The following is a 22,258-nucleotide window of genomic DNA, read 5'->3' as shown; positions in this document are numbered from 1 at the left end:
CAGAATAACCAGATAATAGGAATAATGGAACATTGGCTATTATTATTTTTTAAAGATTTTTGTTTTTAAGTATTCCTAACACCCAATATGGGCCTTGAACTCATGACTCCGAGATCAAGAGTCGCATGTTCCACTGACTGAGCCAGCCAGGCCCTGGAACATTGATTATTTTAACATCAGGGTACTATTGACTGATTCTTATTCAGCCCCACTGAGTACTACTGGTCATTATTAGTCACTGGTTTACAGGCTCTTTTCCCATATCCTCTCAAGTGAAAACATATTTCCCCCCTAAAACAAGAGACTTAAAGAATGGAATTAAAAAGTAAAACAAAAACGGTGGTGACTAAACTACTTGACTGTGTTTTTATTCTTTTTTTTTTTTTTTTTGCCAGTACTTTTGGGAAAACACAGGCTGCAGAAAAAGTCACTGACTTGTGACCTTCAGCAACTTAATTTTTCTCATCAGTAAAATAAGGATTAACAAAATGTATTTTATAATGTAAACTACTTTGAGAAATGGCCTCCAAATCAGGTATGCTCATCCTAGCAGGTGCAAGAGAAAAAAATGATGCACTTTCTTTATATATGTGTTTAATATGTGTTATGCATTACAATTTTGTATATAAAAATATTAATTTATATACAACTCTGCTGACCTCAATGCTCAATGCATGAATTGACCCTCCATGCCCATTGCATGGATTGCTTGTCTCATGTGTCAGATGACCGTAGATCTCACAAGCTCAGGAGGGATCCTGATGGAGGGACCACAGCCCACAGGGCTGGCCAGGCACCCTCACCCATTAGTTTGCTTTCAGCATATTGTAAGGCATTGCAGTTTTCACATGCTAGCTAAAAGGAATTGTGGACTACATTATCTAGTTTTAACTGCAGGATCCCTCATAAAATGGACTAGTGGCTTTGAAAGATCCCTCTACTGAAACCATATATTGAAATTAATATTAATAATAAGAATACAAATGAACAAGAAATGGCAAAGCTGACACTTCTCCTTCCCCTACTATGAACTCATTAGTAACCACATTAAGCTAAAAAAAATGACAATATGTTTAAACTTTGACATTATTAATAACAAGCATAAAAATAAGGCCAACTTAAAGCCAGGCCTTTGAATCAGAAACTGTTGAGTCAAAATTTTCATAGAACATGAAACATTTAATTACATTGTTCTCATTAAAATATTATTATATTTTTATTGAGAGCAAAATAAAATTGTCCCTTTAAGAACTAAAGTAATTATTTAAAATAATGTTTGTTTCATATTCATCTGAGTCTTTTAAAATTTCAATTTTATTTATTTCTATTTTTTATTTCTATTTCATAATGTATGCAACATGGTAGTGGTGCAGTAAATGTATATAATAAAAAGCCAATATGCATGTTTTGAGGGCTATATGTTCCAAATGATGATACTTGGGGGATATATGATCCAAAAAGTTTGGCAACCACTTGTGTTTCAAGGATAAGATATAAAAATACTTATGAAGTCCCAGGAAAAGTACTTGTCACCAGTGGTTGTCAATCTAATATACTAAGTGGCTCTTATTGAGATAACTCTCAGTGGGGACTGAGATATATTTTTAATTCATTTCAGCGTACAAACAACCCCATTCTTAATAGATATTTATATCACAACCAAGGGCACCTGAGGACTTATCTGGTGATCCTTGGGCTAACACTGCTTTTCGTCCTCATGGAAAATGGAAGAAGTCTTAGTGACTTAATGACTTTGAGGCTGGTGACTGTCCATTTCTGACTTTTGCTCAGCAAACCTTATCTAGGTCAACGAGAGCAATCTCCTTTTCAGGATACAAAGAGATAGAGAAAATAAAATATAAATATAATAGACCTTGCTTATTTAAGCCAAAAATGTTCTAACAGAGAAATTTGAATTTGGGCAATGAAAATGTTTAAGTATATATAGCAATCTGAGAAAAATGTCTTTTCTCAGAATGAATTAAATGCATTATTTACTGATCTTACGTCTTGTTAGGCTGAGTAATGAAAGTCAGGGGAAAAAACAATAATAGTTATTTTGTCCTACACTTTTGGATGGTAGTATCAATACTGGATTAGAGAAGTTAGCATAGCATTCACGTTTGACTTAAGGTTTTCCGCATCTTTCTCATGGGACCCGTTCATTCAATATACTGTGACTTTGACGAACACAGAGTCTTGTGAAAGCGGGGAGGGAGGCCAGAGAACATTTAGGAGACACATTTCAACTCAATTCTTGAAATGCTATCTCAGTTGAATTTTTTATTTATTAGGTATTCACATTTGTAACTTGTAAAGAAATTAAGTAACTGGGTCTCTTTTTCCCCTGGCCATTCCCTATTTTTTCCTCAACACATGTACATTTAAAAGAAGGTTAATAAACAACAACCAACAGAATATAGAAAAATACCTGCTTGGAAAATTATTTGACTCTTATTCTTATTCTTGAGGGACCAAATTATAGACAGCAGTGAGGGGGAAACTGGAGAATGTTTCCTTCATCATTTTTTGCTTTCTTTTTTCCTGGTCCCTCCTCTCCATCCACTGGAGTGTTGAAGAAAGAAATTTCTTTGGCCCCTACATGGTTGACTCATTCAAATTCCATAGGCATTCAGCTGTGCAACTAGAAGAACCTTCTATTTCCTTGGTGGTTTAGAGAAGCCAACATAATTTGGTCTGTAAAATTACTGAAGGTGATATTTAAATCAAATAAAATGCTGGAAGCTTGAGACCTACAGTAGAGCAGTGGTGGAGACATTTGAAAGGATTTCTTGTCACAGTTTTTTGAGAGGTGGGCATTCAAAATCATAATTCACCCATTGTTTCTGAACGGCAGCCCCTCTCACCATCCAGGGGACTTTGCTGCCCTGTGACTAAATTCAGCCCTTCTACTTTTCCAGTTCTGATTTCCTAGCCCTGTGAGAACATCCAGCCATTTAAGGGAGTGTCACTCAAGCTTATCCTGTTAATCGGAGCCCTTAGAAGAAATGCCAGTTTGTTTTTGGAGACAGTTAATCTGACGGAAGTAAATTCAAGTTTTGGCAAAGATCTGTGGTAAGATAGAGCGAAAAGCTGCCAAAGAGTATTATTAAAAGAAGAAAAAAAGGCACGACCTCCCCAAGTCAAATGCCAAGCACACCTACATCAGTTTCAATCAAGCTGCAGAAAAATAAGATATTTTTAGATGTATTAAGCCTTAGTGCTTCTTTGCCCCAAGGTCTGTTTTATTACTGCAGAAGGAGCTAGTAATCACTTTTCCGTGAGGTTCTTACAATTTAATATGAAATGAGCTTTTAGAAAAACTATACTTCAAAACAAACCTCAATAGTTATTCCTCGTCCATCACCTTCCTGACTCTGGATGCCTCTAATGGGTCTCGCTTTGCTTCATGGCAAGACCCCTCCACACGGCTCTCCAGACATCCATCCAGGTCTGCATATACACTTCTAAAATTGGATTCTCTAAGCTGCATTTTACAGGTTGAATTATTATTACACTGCTGAGCTGATGGCTAAACAGATACTGAATAAACTTGTGGACTCCTAGTACAGAGCTGAGGAGCAAATCAAAGCCTCCATTGTCAAAGTTACTCATGGATGGGATCTTGGAGATGGTCTGGTCTAATATTCCCCTCTTACAGGTGAGAAGGTTGAGGTTCAAGGTGGCTGTGATGGGTCCAAGTCATATAAGCAATTAAGTCGTAAATATGAAACATGGGACACAGCCCACGTCCAGCCCACAGGATTTTTTAATCCACCACTCTGAGCTTTTTAAAAGTCATACCAAAAAAATAAGAGTCTAGTCTAAGGAATGTAGAGTCCTTCTTTCTCCTTCTCTGTCTTCCTCTTCATCCACTGACAGATCATAGGAGTCTTCTTATGCCATCCTGTGATTCATGATTTATCACTTCCTAGGATACCAAGGCAAAAGCTGCCATAAGCATCCCTTTACAGAATTTACTCTGGATCATGGGATGAAGGTGGAGAAGGAAGTTCTCAACAGCACCTCTCCCCAAAGGAGATGGAGTGGGGGTATGTGTGATTGGAATCCCTTAATTCCATGTTAAAACTGAATCCACCAAAGGCAGCTGGGTATGCTCACATCAGCTCCCCTGTTTATTAGCAACTATAATTGGAATCTTATGCGATTACTCATATTCAACGATGTTTTGACTTACAAAAACAGCAATCTCATATAGTTCACCCTAATTTTATCAAGTAGCAACCATGTGCCAGGATCTCTGCCCAGTGCCAGTTGGTAAGTCAACCCTTCAAATGGCCTGAGGGTTGAATGTCTCAGTTTCTCCCATTCAGATAAGGCAATGGGGGCTCCTAGAGGGGATATGATTTCTCTATAGGCCATAGAACTGCAAAGTGAGGACAACAGGATTTGGCCAAGTTAATATTGCTCCATATTCCCCGTTCTTTCATGTTGCCTCCAGTGGAGGAAAGGGAGGGTATTCTTGCCATTCACTTCTCCCCTGCCCTCTTCCTCCCCTCCCTTCAGCCCCCTCTCCTCTGGGCACCAGATACTCACGGTGTGCAGGATTCTGACAGAGCCCATTACCCACTGTCCCCTAACCCTGCACCATCCATCAAACTATCACTGGGAACCCCTTTTCCTTCTGCCCCCTGCCCCCATCACTCTTCTGTGTTTACCTTTTCAGCCTTTCCATCTGGTTTGGCCCTATCAGCCCCATCTGTGCATTTCCCTGTCCTCCTCTAGAGAGTGGCCCTGTGACGACGCCCTGGGCATCACCCCTCACAGGAGGTATTTTAAAGCCCTCACCCCATCAATCAAGACAGCACTGGAGCTTCAAAGACCATGCTAGTCAAGGTCCAGGGCACAAGACAGCGTAACCTGGCCCAGGAGTTCTTTTTGTTTTTTTAAGATTTTATTTATTTATTTGACAGAGATAGAGACAGCCAGCAAGAGAGGAAACACAAGCAGGGGGAGTGGGAGAGGAAGAAGCAGGCTCATAGCGGAGGAGCCTGATGTGGGGCTCGATCCCATAATGCCAGGATCACGCCCTGAGCCGAAGGCAGACGCTTAACCGCTGTGCCACCCAGGCGCCCCCTGGCCCAGGAGTTCTTAACCGAGGATTACTGAAGAGAATTCAGAGAGCTTATAAACTTGAATGAAAACAACATACTTTAATTTTCACTAACTTTTAACTGAAATGTAGCATTTTCTTCCATTTTGAATTCAACAAAACAGTGGTATTAGTGGTACCCATGTTTTGTGAAATCAGGTGAAATCACAGATATTTTCATACCCCCTCAGTTGTTCTTAACTCAACATGCTGTTTACACTCATCATGACTTCCAAATCATGACCTGCTACCAGCTCTTATCATTTATCTATTGACAAAGAAGCACGCATTATGATATACAAATTTGCTTCTTACTATTTCAGTAAATTTTAACACAACTGGTCTTTGTAAACCATATTTTATTTTATTATATACATATTTTATTATATACATTTAAAGGCACTGTTCTGGGAAGGGATCCATGGGGTTCCCCAGATGGCCCAAAGGGTCCATGGCACATAGTAAAGAACCCCCAGAAGTCAGTTCTGTCGTATCTGAATCCTGACTCTGCCCATTACCAGCTGAGTACTTAGGAAATGTTTCCTTGCTTTTCCAAGCCCCAATTTCTCCAGTCTCTAAAGGAGGGAAGAGAACCTCATAGGTTTGTTGTGAGAATCATGTGATCATCTAAGACACAGAGCACCACGCCCAGCTCAGAGTGAGGGCTCACTAGTGCTATTCCCCATTATTATTAGGCTTTCCATCCCTGATGGTGTCACCTGCCTCACATGGTCCTCTGTTGTTCAGAGTTGGCCCAGACAAGTATTTATGGTCTAAGACCCAGTGTCCTCAGGTCCTTCCAGGAACCCACAGGCATCTTGGGTACTTGCCCTCCCAGAAGCAAGAGGTGCATCATTTATTTGCTCCCTTCCAAGCCATTGGTCACCAGTAACAAGAACTGACTGATCTCCATGAGGGTCATTGTTTTTTCCGAAGAGGGAGTTTTCCCTGTGGACCTGGAGTCAGACTTCGGCCCTACTACAATCATGTCATGTCCTACCTAGTCCAATCACTAGTCTAGATGAGTCCTGTAGCCTCTCTGCACCCCACTGTGGAAGCAGCCAGGTGCCCTCTGTCTTGTCCTTCTCACCTGGCTGTTGTGCATAACCCTAAAGGGAAGAAAAGGCCCTTTGAAAACTGTGAAGTGTGATCTCAATATTTGTCACACACCTCCTCCATGCCTATGCGCACATTTTCTCTTCTGCCAGGAGTGCTTTTCCTCCCATATTTCCTGGCCCGACTCCAGTGGTGTCTCCTCCAGCAGTCCACCCTGACTGTGACAACTGGGAGATGTACTTGACTCTTCCCTTCCTGCCACTTTCATCCGTACACGGCTTTCAGTGTCCTTGACTTTCTACTTTGCAACCATAGGTCTTACCTCTCCTGCCAACTAAGCAGGGTAGTGACCATTGTCTAGTTTGACTTTGTATAAATAAATCTTGTGGTATTTTAGGCCCTTACCTAAATGTACTAAAAATTCACGAAAAACAAACAACCAAAAAACCATTTTTCAAGATGTTGAAGACAATTCTGAGGGTAGGACCATTGTCTAGTTTGACTTTGTATAAATAAAGCTTGTGGTATTTTAGGCTCTTACCTAAATGTACTAAAAAATCACTAAAAACAAACAAACAAAAAACCATTTTTCAAGAAGTTGAAGACGATTCCTGCCCTAAAAGGGTTTGATGGGGAGATAATAAAAACATGGGGAAGCTCAGGTGCAAAAGCATTAGGATCAAACAATGGCTTCTCAGTGGGTTCGGAATGAGGGTATGATAGATTATGAAAGGCTTCCTAGAGGAGGTGAGTATTGCAAAGGGATGAGTAAGTATCAGGACAGATGACCTGGATAAAGCAGGAACCATAGGTGGAGTACTAAACATAGAGAATGACACAAAGAGAAGACCAGGACAGAAAGTTCATCCATTTAATCCTTCACTTCCTTCTTCCATCAGGTTCTTCCTCATCAGTGTAGACCTGTTCCATGCCAGGCATAGTGCTAGGCACTGGAAAAACACAGATAATGAAGGTTGACAGAGTACTGTGAGAATCATTGCAATAGTAAGGGTATAGTTTTGTCTCTAACCCATAGTAAGGACATCAGTGATGTGGGAATTCTGGCTTGTGGAAGCCTGTCAAATGCCTTTTTTTGGAGAGGGGGGTCTTCCTGAGAAGACCATGTGTCTTTACAACTAATAAATGCTCACACGCTCACATGTGGGACAACTAATGTGTCTTTACAACTAATAAATGCTCACATGTGGGACAATCAAACCTTTCATCTGTTGGTGACTCAGAATATGGAGGTTAATGGTCACTATTAGCTTCACACACAGCACCTATAGCAAGCAGCTTTAGCTTCTCCGAAGAAGGAAAGACTCTTTCTTATAAACTATTTTTTGGTCTTTAATTATCCATTTTTGTAACCCAATGGTCTTGTGTTCTAACTGTTCCAACTACATACCACTTTCTGTTTATTATCTCAGTTAAGTGCTTAATGACCCCATGTGAGATGGATATTTTTCCCTGTATTTTTCCACTGAGAGAATAAAACAGAGAAGTTAATAACTTTCCCAAGGCCACACAGCTCTTAAGTGATGAAGCCAGGTTTAGGTTGCAAAGTCAGTGGTCTTTGCTCTGCTTTCTTTAAAACCATGCTCATGGACTGGATGAATTAATATTGTTAAAATGTCCATACTACCCAAAGTAATAAAAAGATTCAATGCAATCTTTAGCCAAATACCAAGGGCATTTTTCACAGAACTAGAACAAATAATTTTAAAATTTGTATGGAACCCCAAAATACCCCCAAATAGCCAAAACAATCTTGAGAAAGAACAAAGCTGGAGGTCTTATGCTTTTGGATTTTAAACTATGTTACAAAACTGCAGCAATCAAAACAGTATGGTACTGGGGCAAAAACAGACATGTAGCTCAATGGGACAGAATAGAGAGCCTAGAAATAAACCCATACAGTTACATGGTCAAATTAATTTTTAATGAAGGAGGCAAGAATATACAATGGGGAAAAGAGTCTCGTCAATAAATGGTGTTGGGAAAACTGGACAGCTACATGCAAAAGAATGAAACTGGACCACTTTCAAACACCATACACAAAAATAAACTCAAAAGGGATTAAAGACTTAAATGTAAGACCCGAAACCCTAAAACTCTTAGAAGAAAACATAGGCAATAAGTTCTTTGGCATCTGTCTAAAGGATATATTTTAGATCTTTCTCTTCAGGCAAGGACAACAAAAGCAAAAATAAGCAATTGGGACTACATCAAATTGAAAAGCTTCCCACAGTGAAGGAAGCCAGCAACAAAATGACAAGGCCACCTACTGAATGGGAGAAGATATCCACAAATGATATATAAGAGGTTAACATCCAAAATGTATAAAGAATTCACAGAACTCAATAGAAAAAAATAAAAATTTGATTAAAAATTGAGCAGAAGATCTGAATAGACGTTTTCCAAAGAAGATGTATAGAGAGCGGGAAAAGATGCTCTGCCTCACTCACCAGCAGGGAAATGCAAATCAAAAACACAATAAGATAGCACTTCACGCCTGTCAGAATGGGTAGTATCAAAAAGACAAGAAATAACAAATATTGGTGACTATATGGAGAAAAGGGAACCCTCATGCACTGTTGGTGGGAGTGTAAATTGTTGCGTTAACAGTATTAAAATTATGAAAAACAATATTAAAATAAAAAATACAACTACCGTGTGATCCAGCAATTCTACTTCTAGATATTTACCCAAGGAACATTAAACACTAGTTTGAAATAATATCTTCTGTTATTCATTGCAGCATTATTTACAATAGCCAAGATATAGAAGTGACCTAAATGTCCATCAATAGACGAATGGATAAAGATAAAAAGGTGTGGTATATGTATATATACAGTGAAATACTACTCAGCCATAAAAAAGAATGAAATCTCGCTACTTGCAATATGGATGAACCTAGAGAACTTCATGCCAAGTGATGTATGTCAGACCGAGAAAGAAAAATACTATACAATTTTACTTAAAAACAAAGCAAATGAGCAAACACAACAAAACAGAGACTCATAGATACAGAGAACAAACTGATGGTTTCCAAAGGGGGGGGGTTGGATGAAGTAGGTAAAGGGGATTAAGAGATCCAAATCTTCCAGTTATAAAATAAATAAGACAGGGGGATTTAAGGTACAGAATAGGGAAGGTAGTCAACAATATTGTAACACTTTTGTACGGTGACAGCTGGTAACTAGACTTATCATGGTGAGCATTGCATAATGTATATAAATATTGAATCACTATGTTGTACACCTGAAACTAATACAATATCATATGTCAATTATTTAATTAAAAAAGTGAACCACATAATTCTATACCCCTGCTTTTTCACATTACATGCCTTTCAGGGAACTTTCTGGGCATGGAGAGGTGTATTTGAGACATACTTCACATGTGTATCTTTGTCACACCCAGAAAAAATGCCCCAAACTGAAGAAGGAAAATGCTGATCAAGTCTGTGCTGGGAAATGTAATGTGAACCTAATGTTTTAGAGTGGATTCTTTAGAATTCAAAAGGACTAATAATAAATATGATGTGGCCATTATTTTTGGTGAGCAATTAGAATAGCATTATCTTGACAGAACTGAATTCCCATTAATGGAGTAGGAAGAGTACTTCAGAATTTGGCACATCTTCACTTTCATGTTTGAAGTAGGCAATAGAAACAATGTTCTCCTAAAAACTTCAAAAGCCCACTTATTGTTGGAAATTTGCTCGTGGATATATGTAGCTGTTCTTTGGCACTTTTTTTTGTAGAATGCTTTAATATTCAATTTCAGAGCACCCATTCACTCACACATTTTAAAAATTAAGTTGGTGCAAAGAACCATTTGAAATCCAGAGAGCTTGTGGCTTGGCTCACTGAGTTACAAATATGCCTGTATTGCTTTTCATAAGGATATGTTTGTTGAGCTGCATATATGTGTGTGTGTAGAATGATGCCATGGGTGTGGGTCTGTTTGCGCACATGTGTGCATACACACATACACACACACACTTGCATTCATGTGTGCACGTGCTGTGGAATTGCCTTCAAAAGGTTCATTGATTAGTTGAACAAATACTCCCTATCATACCTCTTGTGCATCTCTTCTAGACGACCATAGGGGATTCAAAGAATCCTCAGATTCAGTCTAATAGAGGAAAGAAGCCTGAGAAAAATGAAATGCTAAATACATAACTGAAAAGTGCTACTAGTTACTCTAGGGCAAATACGTGCTCAGGATTCTAGAAAGAAAAATGACAGTCCTCGTGGCCTCACACAAGAGGCTATGTCTGCAGTTGCTGGGAATAACTGCCATCTGATGAACTCTAATCACGTGTCAGACCTTGCAAACACATGTTCCTCAGTCCCAGGAGAGACTCAGGCTCAGTGCAAAGTAAAATAAAACGTAGGACCCCTTCACAGGACTGCTGGGCTCTGATGGTGGGCCAGAAGCCTGCACACCAAATGTGGCTCTCTTATATCTTGTGGGCACACACCTCATAGTATGTGATTCGTGGTATAGTGTATGTGGATGTACGCACATACATCCTATATATGTTTTAGAGACATGAGTGGTTGGCATCAGTAGAAGACAGAGAACACTCTTCCGGCAAATCTTCAGGAGTAGAATTTATTATTCATTTCTATTATTAAAATCAGATATATGTTAATTTTGCATTGCTATAATACTTGTGTAAGCACTTTTACTTTATTTTTACCATGCATATGCCACTTTTTTTTGCCTTTTTTTAGAGGGGGAGATGAGTTTTTAAGAGAAATATTATTGATGTCCTTCATATTAAATTTTGAGGCCCTATGGTCTCAGAAACTTTAGGCTCAGTAATAAAATAAAATACTTCACATCGTAAAGTGAAAGTATTTAACCATTTGCCTAAGATGCTTACTCAAGATGTGGCAGGACCCCTCGACTGCCACAATGCTGTCTGTGCAGAGCAGTGGCCATAAAGGAGGCCAAGAAATGGAATCTTTCCTCCCGTTCAACCCCCCACCCTGGCCTCATTCTCACTCTCCAAGTAAAGCAAAGCCCTAGGCTTTTTTTAATTTTCTTTTTTAAAACAATTTTTATTTTTAGAATAGCTTTAGATTTACAGAAAAACTGTGAAGATAGTACAGAGAATTCCTATATGCTTTGCTCCCAGTTTCCCCTGTTATTAACAACAGTTAGTTGTCACAACTAACGAACCAATATGGATACATTATTATGAGCCAAAGTCCACCCTTTCTTGGGATTCCCATAGTTTCATCCTTTTTATCTTCCAGGGGACCTGGACAATTTCTCAAGACTTCTTTGTATTTGAAGAATTTGAGAGTTTTAAGCACATTTTGAAGATAGCTTAGCTATTTTGTGGGCTGTCCCTTAAGAGATATCTGTCTGAAGTTTTTCTCATAATTTGACTGTAGTTGTGGGTTTTGAGGAGGAAGACCAGACAGGTAAAGTGACACTACCTTCCAATCATGAGTCTTCTTTTTTTATGTATGTTAAATACCTGGCACATAGCAGCCCCTCAGTAAAACTCAGGTTCTCCTTCGCTTCCCATCCCTCAGGCCAGTTTAGGAACCAGAAAATTATCTGTACATGAAACTGCTTTACCATGTTCCAGGTCCTCTTTTCTAGGACAGGTATGATCCAGATGAAAAGCAGGCTTGAGAATAAAGCTATAAATTTGGATGCAGAAAGAAATCTGAAGGGCTTATGACAGGCCAGGTGGCCCAGTAGCAGCTACTGAATCATGACCTACTAGTGTGGTTTCGTGCGTTTAGAGAATGAATACTGTATCAGACACATCTATGCTACTGCCATCTGTCCATGGAATGTTCTTCAGATGACCTTTGCAAGTTTTTTTAAAATTATGTTGCCACTACACAAAATACGTTTGGAATTTTAGAACCCATGTTTTGAAAATTATCTTTAGAGACAGTTTAATAGCCTCCTTAACCAAACTTGATTTCTCCTCTCTTTGCCAACCTGGCTTCTGAGTTTCTTTTGACTGTTTCTAAAACTCAAATCTGATGTCAAAGTGTAAAGGTTTTATTGGTGATATTTAGAAGAACAAGCCATAGACTCTGAGGGAATTTTTTTTTAATTAAAAAAAATCTTTTTAGGGGCACCTGGGTGGCTCAGTCATTAAGCATCTGCCTTCGGCTCAGGTCATGATCCCAGGGTCCTGGGATCGAGCCCTACATTGGGCTCCCTCCTCAGCGGGAAGCCTGCTTCTCCCTCTCCCTCTGCTTGTGTTCCCTCTCTCGCTGTCTCTCTCTCTCTGTCAAATAAATAAGTAAAATCTTTTTTAAAAAAATCTTTTTAGGGGCGCCTGGGTGGCACAGTGGTTAAGCTTCTGCCTTCGGCTCAGGGCCTGATCCCGGTGTTATGGGATCGAGCCCCACATCAGGCTCCTCTGCTATGAGCCTGCTTCTTCCTCTCCCACTCCCCCTGCTTGTGTTCCCTCTCTCGCTGGCTGTCTCTCTCTCTCTGTCAAATAAGTAAATAAAATCTTTAAAAAAAAATCTTTTTAAAAGGAGAGAGAGAGAGATCCAGATTTGTTGAGCCATGGCAACATTTGGAATAATGCAGAGTATCCGTAGGTGACAACTTTTGAGCGGGCAGGATCCATCTGGATATATAGATTCTGCTGTGTTTGTTTAAAAACCTGTCGTTAGATCATAATACCACAGTGTTCTACAATGCAGGCTCTGGGGTTGACTGGCTAGTTTTATTTTTATTTTTTAAGTTTTTATTCATGTTCCAGTTATCCTGCAGCATAATATTCGTTGTACAATGTAGTGATTCGACACCTCCCTACAACACCCGGTGCTCATTTCAAGTGCACTCCTTGATCCCCTCACCTATTTCCCCCATGCCCGCACCCCTCCCCCCTCTGGTAACCATCAGTTTGTTCTCTATAGTTAAGCGTCTGTTTCGTGGTTTGCCTCTCTCTTTTTGTCCCTTTGTTCATTTGCTTTGTTTCTAAAATTACACATAAGACTGAAATCACATGGCATTTGTGTTTCTCTGACTTACTTCACTTAGCATAATACTTTGTCTCCATTCATTTCATTGCAAATGCCAAGATTTCGTATAATTTTATGGCTGGGTAATATTCCAGTGTATACCACATCTTCCTTTCATATTCTCCTTCAGAACTAGAGCTAGGGTTTGCGTTCAGGTTAGGGAAAGGGAAAGCTGTAGAATTAGGGTTGGGGGAAGGTATGTGTCTTGTATACTGCAGTTCAGAGAGTTAGGGCTAAGATTACAGTTAGAATTAGCATTAGGGCTTAGGCGTTTTGGGGGTTATGGTTTAGGACTTTGGTTAGTGTTAGGGTTAGGGCTGGGGTATGTGCCTGGTATCCTACAGTTCAGAGACCTCTCCAGAGAATAAAACCCTGGATTTCTGCTTGGGTGTGATTAGACATGACATCCGTCCACCAAGCCACGGCAAAGGGGGAGATTTAGAACTCTAAATACTCTTTATTTTTTATATAATTCTTTAAATTCTGGCTTCATTTTTTATTATATGTGTGTGACCTTAGACAAGTTTCTTAACTCTCTCAGCCCAGCGTTTCTTGCCTGTAACACACAGACAATAATAGTACCAACGTCACAGCATTTCTCTTATAATTAAAAGAATTAGAATATATAAAGCCTTTTAAAGATTTTGTTTATTTATTCGAGAGAGAAAGCATGCACACAAGCAGGAGGAAAGGCAGAGGGAGAGAGAGAGAGAATCTCAAGCCAACTCCCCATCTGAGCATGGAGCCCAAAGAGGCTCCATCTCGTGACCCTGAGATCATGACCTGAGCCAAAATCAAGAGTTGGTCACCTAACCAACTGAGCCACCCAGGTGCCCTTATGTAGCACATTGGAACATAGGAAGGACTGAAACAGGTATTACCATTGTGTACTATAATAGATCTCGACCAATGACCATCGGTGTTTGGCCGATTTCTGCATTGTGGCTATATGGCAATATTCTTCAACCTTGTTTCTTTATTTACCTGATGGCTGTTATCTTTATTAGGCATGGCTACTATACAAAAATGAAGTTTGCTCAGAGATTAACAAAGTAAAGAAATATATTTGTCTTTGTATTTATATTTACATTTTTGTTGCCACAGGAAAAATTGAATGTTATTTCTTTAAAAAAAAGAAGAAGTCTCTGATGGGCTAAGGTGTCTGAAGATATTCAACTAAATAAGCCTTGAGGCCAAGAAAGAAATTAGAGTCTGCTCATTCACCAGTTCTTGGTGGGCCCTAGTCCCCTAACATGGCCCATCCAGGGAGACAGAAAAAGCAGGAACATCATCACCAAAAGCGTGCTGTGCAATAAAAAATGACATACATAGAAATTATTTTTCTTTCCAAAGCTTTCAGGTGAACACACTTTCTAATTAATGACAGGTTTTACTTTTCAAAGTTGCAGTGTATTCTTGGTATATTAAATACACACACGAATATACAGACACATAGATTTCTTACGTGATTGTACAGTCAAACTAAGTTAGCTGGAAGTCCTGAGTAACCTCGGGAACTAATGAAGCAAACATGTGCCCCCGCTGGGCTGTGGAAGGCTTCCAGTTCTCCCAAGCACACACCTGCAGAAGTCGGTGATTCACCTCTGAGTCACTCGGCAAGTGTTAGCGGAGAGAAGCAGCCGGGACACAGAGGGTGCAGTTGGCTGCCGGTTCTCTCCTGCTCTCCCAGAATAATGACATTAATGACACTTCCAAACAGCTCACCCAGTCACAAAGTGGGAGATTTCAAAATCCATGTGGCAGCTGATTTCCTAATAGGATGCATTAAACAGGACATTGCATGTTTTATGGGCTGGGGTTGATTAGACCATAAGACTTAAAATATGTAGCTAAAGTGGTTGAAAAATAGGCCTTGGAAGTTCAGATCAAAGCATTACAGGGGGGTGATTAGATAAATAAAAAGTTTAAGCCTAACTGAGCAAATAATTGCACATCCCCTGAAAAGCTCGGTTCACAGGGATTGATCAAATGTGAGTCACCCCAGGCACAGATGTCTTTCTAAGAATATTCCTTTTAATTTTTTTTTAATATACATCAAAAGAAAAAAAAATCTGGGTACTGACCAGCAAATACTCCTGTTTGTATAAGAAAAGCCTCTTTAAGATACTGACTATATATATATATATATATATATATATATATATCTCCTCATTGTTTAAACTGGCCAGTTTTTTTTCTTTCTTTTCCTTCTCTGTCTGTAGTAAAAGGTTTTTGCTTCTTTAGTGTAGACTAATAGAGCTCACCTAAAAAAAATTCTAAAAGATTTCTGGTGCCTTATCTATTATTATATAAAAGTCAGATGTAGATTTATGTTGAAAATATATACTGCTATCTTTCTATAGAAAAATATGTCAGTGGGGAAGATTCGTCTTGGTCTAGTTAAAAAACAAAACAGCCTCTGCAAAGCTTATTTGTGCATTGGTATGTGCCAGATACAAGTTATCTCATTTAATACTCATGACAATGCTCGAGGGCAGGTTTTCATATGCCCAGTTTGTGTGCAAGGAAGTTGAGGCACAGGTGCAATTAACCAACATGTCCCGAGTCATGCGCAAGGCTGGGCAGTGGCAGAGCGGAGTGTGAGGGACCAGGTCTGACACCGGACCCTTCCCACCCGAGAGCACTTCTGTCTGACAGTCATTCTCTAGCGGCGACAGGACTCTGCAACTGCACCTAGATTCCAGTCATTTCTATGAGCTCATTTTGGCTGTTTCTCTGAGGCAGGCTCCCAGTATTATTTCTTATTTTGAAAATAAGCCATCTATGATAGACATCATAGCTTTCCAAAAACCACAGAAAACAAGGCAGATAGGTGGGTGGACACACATTCAGAGCTACTAAATTTCAAGTCTGCGATTTGGTCACTAGTCCTCTGTGACCAGATCATGATCAGACAAGACATTTTGGTAGCCAGGCTTCTTGTCCATGTCTCAGAATTAGCAGTTGCTTGAAAGCAGCTTTTATCTTACAACAATCCCCCAAAATTGGTGATCAGAATTGGGGGGGGGATGGAAAATGGTGGCATCAATATGTGTCCATGAATCAATACAAGGTCTCCAGTTCTGCCTGTGAGCTATCTTTCACAGTATCACTGGCCATATTTTTGTACCTTAATTTACCCTCCAGTTTTAACTTACACATTTATGAGCTTTGTTTACTCAAATATTTCTGCAACAGGCTGTTGCTTTATATTTCAGTGCCCCTTCAGACCTCAAGGGGTAGGAAAACAGGTTAGCACAGAGAAACAACATTCCCTCAGGGAGTCAGACTAGCCTGGTCCAAATCCCAGCTGTGCAACTTTGAGAAAGTCTCTAAGCTCTCTATAGCTCAGTATCGGCTCATAGGGTACTGTCTTAGTCAGCTTGGGTTGCCATAACAAAATACCACAGACTGGGCAGCTTAGGCAACAGAAATTTATTTCTCACAGTTTTGGAGCCTGGGAAGTCTAAGATCAAAGTGCCAGTCACTTAGGTTCCTGGCAAGAGCCCTCTTCCTGGTTTGCATACAGCTGTCTTCCTGCTGTGGCCTCACATGGTAGACAGAGGGCAAGAGCAAGTTCTCTGGTCTCTTGCTACAAAGGCACTAATCCCATGGTGAACACCCCACCCTCATGACCTCATCTAACCCTAACAACCTCCGAAAGGCTCCACCTCCAGATACCATCACAAGGGGGTTAGGCTTCAACATAGGAATTGGTTTGGTGGGGAGGGAGGACACAAACATTTAGCCCATAACAGGTGCAGTCTGTAAAGCAATTGGCAAGCACTCTATGAATGTTAGCCATCACTAACTCAGGTTCTAAAATTAAGGAAACACATGAAATGTATTAAGATGCCCCTATTCAGGGGCACCTGGGTGGCTCAGTCAGTTAAGCCTCTGCCTTTGCCTCAGGTCATGATCCCAGGGTCTTGGGATCAAGACCCAAGTCAGGCTCCCTGCTCAGTGGGGAGCCTGCTTCTCCCTCTCCCTCTGCTGCTCCTCCTGCTTGTGCTCTCTCTCTCTCAAATAAATAAATAAAATCTTTTCTTTTTAAAGTGAAATGCACCTGTTTACCCATTTTGATGAATATAGAGGAACCGGCTTTTATTGTGCAGATACTGGGTCGCACACACAAGGGACAAAGAAGACTAAGGTAAGGCTGCATCCTTCAAGGAGCTCCAGGTCTCCTGTGCCCTTTGGAAGAAACTTCTGTAGAAGATACCTTCTCCTCCTGAGCTTCACCGTGTCTTGCAGAGGAGCTGAGGGGTCACGGACAAACATCGTAACAGGCCTGGAACACAATCTGCTGAAGAACTTCACAAGCCTTGGGGCCGACAGTCACTAGACAGGCGTCCAAATCCTGGCTGTTGTAGTTACTGCCTCCAACTTTGGACAAGTCATTTAACCCCATTCAGTTCAGCTTTCTTCTCTGTGGAATCATTTGTTTGTTTGTTTGTTTGTTTGTTTGTTTAAAAATATTCATGCGTATTGTGCACTGTTGGTGGGAATGGAAACTGGTGCAGCCAGCTATGGCAAACAGGACGGAAGTTCCTCAAAAATTAAAAATAGAACTACTGCATGATCCAGCAATTCCAGTTCTGGGTATTTCTCCAAAGAAAATGAAAACATTGACTGGAAAAAACCTATGCACCCCATGTTCACCGAAGCATTATTTATAATAGCCAATATATGGAAACAAGCTAAGCTCCATGGATAAAGAAGATGTGATACACACACGATGAACTATTCCTCAACTATAAAAAGGAATGAAACTTGCAACCGCATGGACAGAACTTGAAGGCATTTTGCTAAGTGAAGTAAGTCAAACAGAAAAAGACAAATACTACATGATCTCACTTACGTGTGAAATCTAAAAAACAAAAACAAAAATTAAAAAAACCTAACTCAGAGAGAACAGATCAGTGGTTGCTAGAGATTGGGAAGAGGGGCAGGTAGACAAAATGGGTGTAGGGGGCCAAAAGGTACAAACTTCCATTTATAAAATAAAAAGTCCTGAGGATCTAACGTACAGCATGGTGACTACAGTTTATAACACTGTATTGCATACTGGAGAATTGCTAAGAGAGTACATCTTCAAAGTTCTTTTCACAAGATAAAGAATTTTGGCACTTTGTATGATGACAGACGTGAACTAAACTTATTGTGGTAATCATTTTGCAACATATACAAATACTGACTCATTATGTTGAAGACCTGAAACTAATATAATGTATGTCAATGATGCCTCAATAAAAAAATGAATGTATTTATTATTATTGCATCAAAGAAATGGTGCTCACCTCGCACCCTTGAGTGGCGCTCCAGCAGGAGACAAGGACACCGCTCTGCAGAGCATTGGGGCTGCAGTCCGTGGGCTGAGTGGGTACCAGGGCTGTCATCCTGTACGTGCCCTAGATGTAACAGCAACAGCCCTAGCTTGCAGACATTCTGGGAACTACATGAAATATATGGAAAATCAACTAGCAGTAGTTTTCACATGCAAGGACTTGATAAATGTTCTCAAAATAAACAAAACGAAACCGAGCACAGTCTGCCCTTGTCAGGAGCACGTGTGAGAAGAGAGGCTGTGTACTAGCAACACGTTTCTCTGCAACAACAGGTCAGAGCTCCATAAATAGCTATAACGCACTTAGGATGTAGCTGCATGAAGTAAAAACAAACAAACCAACCAAGCAACAGAGTGGCTGAGTGCCGTAAACCTCTCATCATCTGCAGGAATCCACTGGCTGGGGGTCTTCTAAGTTTCAGTGTTAAATTTCGTAGGCTCTATCTAGCACCAAAGATGACACAGACAATAAACGAGAAGTTTTTCCGCTGTGTTACTTAGGTTTTCACTGATTCATTTAGAAATTACCCACATGGTCAAAAGGAAACAAAACCAAACCCTACAAGTCTCAAACAGGGCTGTTTGATTCTCCCCTAGAGCAGTTTTCCACATTCACTTAGTCTCATGGAAATGCAGACTCAGAGGAAAGTTTTAAGAGCGATACAGGCTCATTACTCCCCCCAACTTTGCATTTAAACCTCAATAAATACTAATGGAGAGAGTGAGCTAACATAGACCATAAAGTCACAGTTCCCTTCTCAGACTCATCTGAAGCCCTTGTCCAAGAGTAGATTCCAGACCAGTTATCTCTGTGGGTGGGGCTCTGAATCCACACGTTTAACAGGCTTCTCCCGCACGCAGATATGGGAGAACCTCTGATAGAGGGGGATAAAACTCTCTGAATTTATTTTGCTTTCGGGCAACACCTGCCAATTTTAAAAACAGTACAATAACAGGCTGATTTTAAATTGACAAATGAGAAGATGGAGTACTTAGAAACACTTCTGACTTCGTGAGTAGCAAACCTCAGTGTTAAAGCACAGCAAGTGACCCTTTTACCAAGTTCAATGCTAGGGCTATTCTAAGCTTGCTGAAGTATTAGAAACTAATAATTCAAAAATAAAAAAAAAGTGTGTGTGTGTGTGTGTGTGTGTGTGTGTGTGTGCGTTAGAGCCAGGTAGACCAAAACGTTAAATAACCACAACAGAGTAGGATCATAAAATCACTAATACATGTCTCTGATACATAAAAATGTCAAAAAGTTATAATCTTCAGGGCTGAGAAAGACCCATTGCATACCAGCCTGGACTGTGTGCCCATTTGCCGAGCACCGCCCCAGCCCCAGATGTGCAAGGACGAAGCAAACTCACTCCTGCTCTCTAGCTCACACTAGCAGCGGTTCTTAGACAGCTCAAGCTCTGAGAGCCTTTGGCTTCGTCCCTGAAAAAATGTCCATCTGCATAAAGGTCTCAGGTGACTGAAGGAAACCCCAATCCTCATCAAGTCCCGACGTAATATGGATTGAGCAGGTTCTAAATCCTGAAAAGTTTGAGGTGTCCCCTTTCCACGTGTAACTCAAAATATGATTTAAATGTTTTAAAGAAAAGCAAAGGTGAAGCTCTATATATCAAACTTGCCTCTTTCTAGGACTTCTAATTGTCATTTCTATGTTGTAGCTTTTTGTTTGCCTGTTTTTGGTGTCGGTGTTTTTAGTTGTTTGGTTCAATGCCTCTGCTTGGCCGGAACCCTACCTGTATATTTAATTTGGCTGTGGATAATCTGGCACCAATCTAGAGGGAGACACAGCTCCCCAAACACATTTATTACCATACAGGATACTATGAGCTCTGCAACTATCTGGGAGTACAGAGCAGACGACCTGGGGAAGAAAGTTTCATCTCAGCATAGTCATCCAAATACAAGCTTTGAGCTCAAATGGAATGTTCCTTCAGTGATGCTAAGGAGAGGAAATGACCCCCAGTTAACAGGCAGTGTCCTCCAGGGTGCCCTCCACAATCCCCTCCGACTAACAATTGGGAAGGGCACACGTGAGGCTGCTGTGGAGAGCGGAAAGGGGAGGCATTTGGGTAGCATTGGGTGCTCCGTCCTGTTTTCCAACAAAAGATGGTGAGGATTAGGGGCAAGTTAGTGTGAAGCTGACATGCAGCTGGGGCCAGAAGAAGAAGGGGAGAGCAAAGAGGGTAGCAGGAAAAGACTCATCATGGGAGAGAAAATCCTGATGCACAGTGAAGGAATGGGGAGGGAAATGGTTAAGGGATGGATAGAGGAGGTCACCAAGCCAGGAGGACTGCTTGGCGACTTACCTTTAATGCTGACAACAGAACAAAGAGGCTCCCTGAACAAAGACACCCAAGTGACCTGGGTTCCCATTCATGAAAGATCTCCACTCTTAGTGCTCAAGTTAGTCGCCTCTTAAGACGCTTGTTTTTAACTTTCACACACACATTGACCCAGGTCTTCTCAATTGCCACCTGGTTCCACCCAAACATTCAGGGAAGAGTTGACTGTTTATTTATTTATGCCCTGCCTGTTTCCAAAATGGATTTAAGGCAGCAGAACACAAGAGGTAAGTCAAATTTCAATGTTAAAAATTCATCACAAAGAATTTTCCATATCTTTAACCAGACAACACTCGAGCCTTAGGATGTGATGTTACTGCTGCTGACACTGTTTATGTTCCGGTCTTTCTTTCTGCTTACGTAATAGAGAAAAAGATCGCTTGTCCTCAGCTCTCTACTGGTTCCTTTGAAATATTTCAGGGCAGGGTATCTAGAACCACATTTTCAGATGGAGAGGCAGTCCATGGGTATGGAGGCCATGGTGAGAATCACTGCCATTTCAAGGGTGCCTGCCATTTTACGTATGACTACATTGAATCCTCACGACGACGTTTTAAGAATTTATTACTCTTCCTCATTCTACAGATGAGAAAACTGAGAACCAAAACGGCAATTATTAACTTGCCTGAGGCCACATGGCTAATGGTGACAGGTTTCCAACACAGCTGTGATGGACTTTGAAGCATACTTGTTTTCCTTTAGACTGCTCTGCCTTTCTGAGGTGGGGAGAAGGTGGGAAGAGGGGCGCCCTCAGCTGTCTGTGGGAGGAAACTCAGGACTAGACCCTAAAGTAGGGATGTGTGCTTGGCACGTAGCATTTGTCCTTGTTTCTGAAACACATCTTTGCTGTTGGCCTGTTTCAAGGGTTTTATTCCTGCTTCCGACCTGAATGAACAGGGTTTGCTTCAGCACCATTTATGTAATGTAAGTATCATCTTTCCCACATTTTCCTTTTGGAGACCGTGGGTTTGGGCCTGAATCTGTGCATGTTGTGCCTGGCTGATCAATGCCATGAGCAGCTTAAGCGATTGTTTAAGAGGAAAGGTAAACACACTGTTTTCAAACACTGCTACAGAAGTAAGATTATGTAATTAAGACCCTCAGTTACAATTTTTGTCTTTTACATAGACTTTAAAAATTTTAGGGGGTAGAGGAAAAGGCTGGATGTAATTTTTTAAAATGGGGATTTAACAGGATCCAACCAGGAGTTAGACATTTATGGGCCAGATAGTCTTGGAATATCCACCTGCCAGCCCCTGCTTCTGCGACTTGTGTCTGTAAGAACACCGAGGCCAAGGTAAAAGTCAGATGTGCCACCAAGATGCTGAGATAGGTGCCCAGACCTGCATCAGCA

Source organism: Ailuropoda melanoleuca, chromosome 1 (assembly GCF_002007445.2).
Source record: "Ailuropoda melanoleuca isolate Jingjing chromosome 1, ASM200744v2, whole genome shotgun sequence".
In the NCBI taxonomy this organism is placed as follows: Eukaryota; Metazoa; Chordata; class Mammalia; order Carnivora; family Ursidae; genus Ailuropoda; species Ailuropoda melanoleuca.
Note: the sequence above shows the minus strand (reverse complement) of the source record.